This window comes from Lepus europaeus, chromosome 8, assembly GCF_033115175.1.
Source record: "Lepus europaeus isolate LE1 chromosome 8, mLepTim1.pri, whole genome shotgun sequence".
Classification (NCBI taxonomy): Eukaryota; Metazoa; Chordata; class Mammalia; order Lagomorpha; family Leporidae; genus Lepus; species Lepus europaeus.
Window position 1 is genome coordinate 593,302 of NC_084834.1, and position 5,639 is coordinate 598,940.

Genomic DNA, 5,639 nt, shown 5'->3' on the forward strand with positions numbered 1-5,639 from the left:
TGTAATTACAAAATAATTGGCGATCTTAATGAGATCACAAAGGTCAATCGCACAGCTTTGGCGTTGGTAGTACTTTTTAATTCGGCTGCACATTATGTGCTTATCTGCCCCACTGCCCTCATTTTCCTGAGAATGCAGCCAAGGCGAAGCTTGTGGTTTATGAGCACTCACCGTTGCATTAGTTCATGTTGTGCGTTTGCCTCCTAATTCTTTCCACTTTCTTTTTTTTTTTTTAAGATTTATTTATTTATTTATTTATTTATTTATCTGAGAGGTAGCATTACAGACCATGAGAAGGAAAGACCGAGAGAAAGTCTTCTTTCCGTTGGTTCACTCCCCAGATGGCCTCCACAGCCGGAGATGTGCCAATCTGAAGCCAGGAGCCAGGAGCTTCCTTCTGGTCTCCCATGTGGGTGCAGGGCCCAAGGACCTGGGCCATCCTCCACTGCCTTCCCGGGCCACAGCAGAGAGCTGGCCTGGAAGAGGAGCAACCGGGATAGAATCTGGTGCCCCAACCAGGACTAGAACCTGGAGTGCTGGTGCTGCAGGCAGAGGATTAGCCTAGTGAGCCATGGTGCTGGCCCTTCACCTTTCTGGTGAATGAATACACACTCACCCCAGTCTTCAGACTCTCTCTCTGTGATGCTCATTCCAATTCCATCTGCTCTGATTTCACGTTTTTCTTCCTTTCTGATCTAAAATTGACTGAATGGGTAAAAAAATCAAAGATAGCAGGAGCAGGCAGCAGGCAGCAGGCCGGCAGGCGGATGGACCGCACAGAAGGAGGGAGCAAGCGAGCAGTGAGTGAGCTAGAGACGGCAGCCGGCGGCCAGTCCCGAGGGCAGCCGGAATTCCTCAGGTCCCCCCGGCCCCTCCCCGGAGCCCACAGCGCCTCTGGTCTCCAGCGGAGCGGACACTGCCAGGCCCGGCCATGGCCTCGTTGCTGAAGGTGGATCAGGAAGTGAAGCTCAAGGTTGATTCTTTCAGGGAGTGGATCACAAGTAAGGCAGAAGACTTGGTGGCAAATTTTTTCCCAAAGAAGTTGTTAGAACTTGATAGTTTTTTGAAGGAACCAATCCTAAACATCCATGACCTAACTCAGATCCACTCGGACATGAATCTCCCGGTCCCTGACCCCATTCTGCTCACCAATAGCCACGATGGATGGTCCCACTTACAAGAAGCGAAGATTGGATGAGTGTGAAGAGGCCTTCCAAGGAACCAAGGTGTTTGTGATGCCCAATGGGATGCTAAAAAGCAACCAGCAGCTGGTCGACATTATTGAGAAAGTGAAACCTGAGATCCGGCTGCTGATCGAGAAATGTAACACGGTGAAAATGTGGGCACAGCTCCTGATTCCCAGGATAGAAGATGGGAACAACTTTGGAGTGTCCATTCAGGAGGAGACAGTTGCAGAACTAAGAACCATTGAGAATGAAGCTGCATCTTATCTGGACCAGATTTCTAGATATTATATTACAAGAGCCAAATTGGTTTCTAAAATAGCTAAATATCCCCATGTGGAGGACTACCGCCGCACCGTGACGGAGATCGATGAGAAAGAATACATCAGCCTTCGGCTTATCATATCAGAGCTGAGGAACCAATATGTCACTCTGCATGACATGATCCTCAAAAATATTGAGATCAAATGGCCCCGGAGCAGCAATGCAGAGACGCTGTACTGAGGCCAGGGCCAGGGCCAGGGGACTCTGTGAGTCTGGCTCAAGACGGACATTGCCTTGGTTTGTTACCTATCGTGATGGGGAAACTGGCTGGAAATAGTATCACACCTCTCTGTTTTTAGTTAGAGTCAAATGAAACTCTCATCTAGTTCTGTGATGTGTTTACCTCTTTTTTCAGGCCTCAGGAACTCTTCTCTTCCCTTCCCTACTACTGCATACCCAGTCTGTCCTCATTTCTGGAGAATCCCAGGTGTGGTGTGCAGGATGTTGGCACAGGAATATTGGCGTTTTCTCTCCCACTCCTCCTGTGTCTTGGGCTTTGCTTCCTCCTTTTGTGATTAGTTAGATGCTGAGGAAACTATAGGGAAATTGCTAGGTGTTTGTAGGAGCTGGAGTGGCAAGGGCACCAGCTCCTCTCTTCCTGACATAAAGTTAGTGTCTTGCTTCTGTGGGACATGGACTCCTCGCCGTCACAACTTCCCTGGTGATAATGTAGGGTGTCCCATCTGCACACATCCCCCCTTGAACCTGATCGTGACAGGAAACACCTTCGGCCTTCTGCTGTGCCCCTCACTGCTGCAGAGGTTTTGTAGTTGGGGTTTTCACATGCACACGCAGACACACACACTTGCCCCCCTGCTCCATTACCTAACATACACTTCCTGCCCCATGGCCCCCATCACGCACAGAGCTTTCCGGAGGTGATAGTTGTCTTAGTGGTCCTCTGCCCCGATGTCCTAGGCCCATCATCCCTCTGCTTCTGTTCGTTTGGTGCCCAGGTGAGCTGGAGGAGAACGAGAGGTGGGACGCGGAGCACCTGGAAAGGCCTCTTCCTGTGTCTAGCATCCTCTGGCGGCATGACAGAGGCTGGTTCTCGGACTCTGGGTACCCTCTCCCAGGCCAGTGTTAGACTGGGGCAAGGGTGCTGCAGCTGGGGTGGCCGGATGCTGCTGCTCCTGTCGGCCTTTCTTGTTGGGAAATATTTTCTTATTTATAGTATTGTGCTTCCAGGGAAAGCAGCTGTTGGTGTATGTGTGTGTGCTTGTGCGCACACACGGAAACACTTGTGTGTATGTCAGAGCATGCTGGGCAGGTCAGAACCGTAGAAGAGTTGCCGCCTCTCTCTCGGCTTCTGGAGATACCACTCACTGTTACATCGTCTGTGTTCCCCTCGGCCGCCCCCAGCTTTCCTGTGCTCCCCTGCTGGAGAGCCTGTTACCGCGGTCAGCCTGCCGCTGACTCTGGCCATTTCTTTTCTTCTCCCCGTCTCTGTCTTCCGAGTCCCAGTCATGTTTCCACCTGGGGTGCATCATTTTTACTCCCAGTATTCTATAGGAGCGGAGTCAGGATGCTGTCTTCCCATGAGTAGTTCTCAGTAACAAACCAATTCCATTTTAGGTGGGCGGTGGCCCTGCTCACCCAGCTCCCTTCCAGCTGAAGCCCCCCCCCCCCCCGAGTTTCTCAGCTTCCCTTTTGGTTTGTTGGATTGTTCGCTGCCCTTCCTCACCCGACCACCCTTGGATCATAATGTAAAATTCTTTTGCCATGTCAAGAAATTATTAAATACAGGTACTTTGACTTCTTTCTAAAAAAAAAAAAAATCAAAGATAGCAACCACTCCAAGGATTTCTTCACGATTAAATACACCATGTGTTTTGGTTAATAAAAAAGACCAGAATTACTTGCCAAGATTTCTTTTTACTCCCGTGGTCTTTAATTTTTTTTTATTTTAAGGAATTTATTAATAACATTAGATTCTTAGGGTTGCAGTAAATGCATGATTCTTGTGTTAATGTGATATTAATTCAGAGAACAGATTCAATGTAGCTCGTAGATACAAGTCCAAGAATACAGTAGTTCCCTCCCTCCCTCCTTCCTGCCTGCTTTCCCTCCCTCTTTGCTTCTTTTTTCTTCCTTTGTTCCTTTTTTCTTTTTCCTATTCTTTCCTTTTCTTAATTTTTGAGGTAACATTTTTAATTCACATTGTGATCAAAGGCCTGATGTTCCACTAATTAAAGCGCTCAACAAGTAAAAAGTAAATGGATGGTCTTTAATCTTTTAAAAGAGTTCTTATTCATCACTTTTTTTTTTTTTTGACAGGCAGAGTGGACAGTGAGAGAGAGAGACAGAGAGAAAGGTCTTCCTTTGCCATTGGTTCACCCTCCAATGGCCGCCGCGGCTGGTGCACTGTGACTGGTGCACCGCGCTGATCCAATGGCAGGAGCCAGGTGCTTCTCCTGGTCTCCCATGGGGTGCAGGGCCCAAGCACTTGGGCCATCCTCTACTGCACTCCCGGGCTACAGCAGAGAGCTGGACTGGAAGAGGGGCAACCGGGACAGAATCCAGCACCCCGACCAGGACTAGAACCCGGTGTGCCGGCGCCGCAAGGCGGAGGATTAGCCTAGTGAGCTGTGGCACCGGCTCATCACTTTCATAAATAACAATTGTATTCAAACAGTTGCTCAGTATCATACAGTTTCCTTAACTAACAGTTGCACTTTATCCTTTTTAAATCTTAAGAACTCAGCTATGTATTTTATTCAACACATTTTTGTTTATTCCTTGGCCATGCAAATTGTTTTACAAAAATCACCAATTTATTCAGAGTATGCAAAAAGCATTATAAACCAGAGTGCTACATTTTTAAATGTAAATCAAATTCTCCATTGATATTGAAAATTGACTATACTGATCCATCATAGCGCAAATAAATTTTTAGAAGAAACCAAGAAATAAAAGAAAAAAAAAACACTTTATTATGGAGAGTAAGTGTTTAGCCTAGTGGTTAAGATATCTGTGTCACAAATAGAAATGCCCAGGTTAATTCCCGACTGGACTCCTGAGTGACAAGTAGGTAAATCCACCGTGGGTGCCATCCCTGAGCAGCCTTGACCTAACCCAAAGGGTCCGGGAAAGAGCTGAGCACCTAGCTCTGGAAAGGGCACAAGGATGTAAGCACCTCAGCAGGAGAGAGCACTGACAGAGCTGAGTCATCATCAAATGTAACAGAATGGCACAAAGAAGGTTTAAAACTGTTTGTTGAAAATAACTAGGGACAGGCATTTGACCTCGCAAAGAAGGTGCCCGTGTCCCACATCCCTTGCTTCAATCCCAGCTCCACTCCCAATTCTAGCTTCCTGCTACTGCAGACCCTGGGAAGCAACAAGTGGCTCAAGTACGTGGGTCCCTGATACTCACATAGGAATCCTGGACTGAGTTCCAGGCCCCCAGCTCCTACCTGGCCCAGCCCTGGCCTCTGTGGGCATTTGGGGAGTGAACCAACCAAATGAAAATTCCACTTTCTCTTTCTCTCTGCTTCTGAACTAAATAAATAATAGTAACTGTAGGCACATGTAATTGAGAAACAGGGAAATGGACACTAGAAGAAAAAGGAGTTAAAACATTTGCCTTTGGATGCATTGACTGAAAGACATGGGAGGAGTAGTCTATTTTTTAAATACAAACCTTCTTTGTAAATTAATGAGCATGGCTCACTTGGCTAATCCTCCGCCTACAGCACCGGCACACTGGGTTCTAGTCCCAGTTGGGGCGCTGGATTCTGTCCTGGTTGCTCCTCTTCCGGTCCAGCTCTCTGCTGTGGCCTGGGAAGGCAGTGGAAGATGGCCCACATCCTTGGGCCCTGTACCCGCATGGGAGACCAGGAGAAACACCTGGCTCCTGGCTTTGGATCTGCGCAGCGCCGGCCGAAGCAACCATTTGGGGGGTGAACCAATGGAAGGAAGACCTTTCTCTCTGTCTCTCTCTCTCTCACTGTCTAACTCTGCCTGTCAAAAATAAATAAATAAATAAATAAATAAATAGTGTACATTCTTTGAAAGATTGTATAAGGAACCCAAAAATAACAAAATACATATTACCTAAAAAATCAAAAACTGGTGTCATTATACTAAAGTTCATTTATAATAATGTGTTTTAATATCTTTATTTTATTTT

General features: G+C 47.1%; 1 pseudogene; it reads left to right on the top strand.

Moving 5' to 3' along the window:
- The first annotated feature begins 848 nt into the window (after positions 1-848).
- Positions 849-2,138, top strand: LOC133765426 (proteasome activator complex subunit 3-like; annotated as a pseudogene).
- Positions 2,139-5,639: the final 3,501 nt, after the last annotated feature.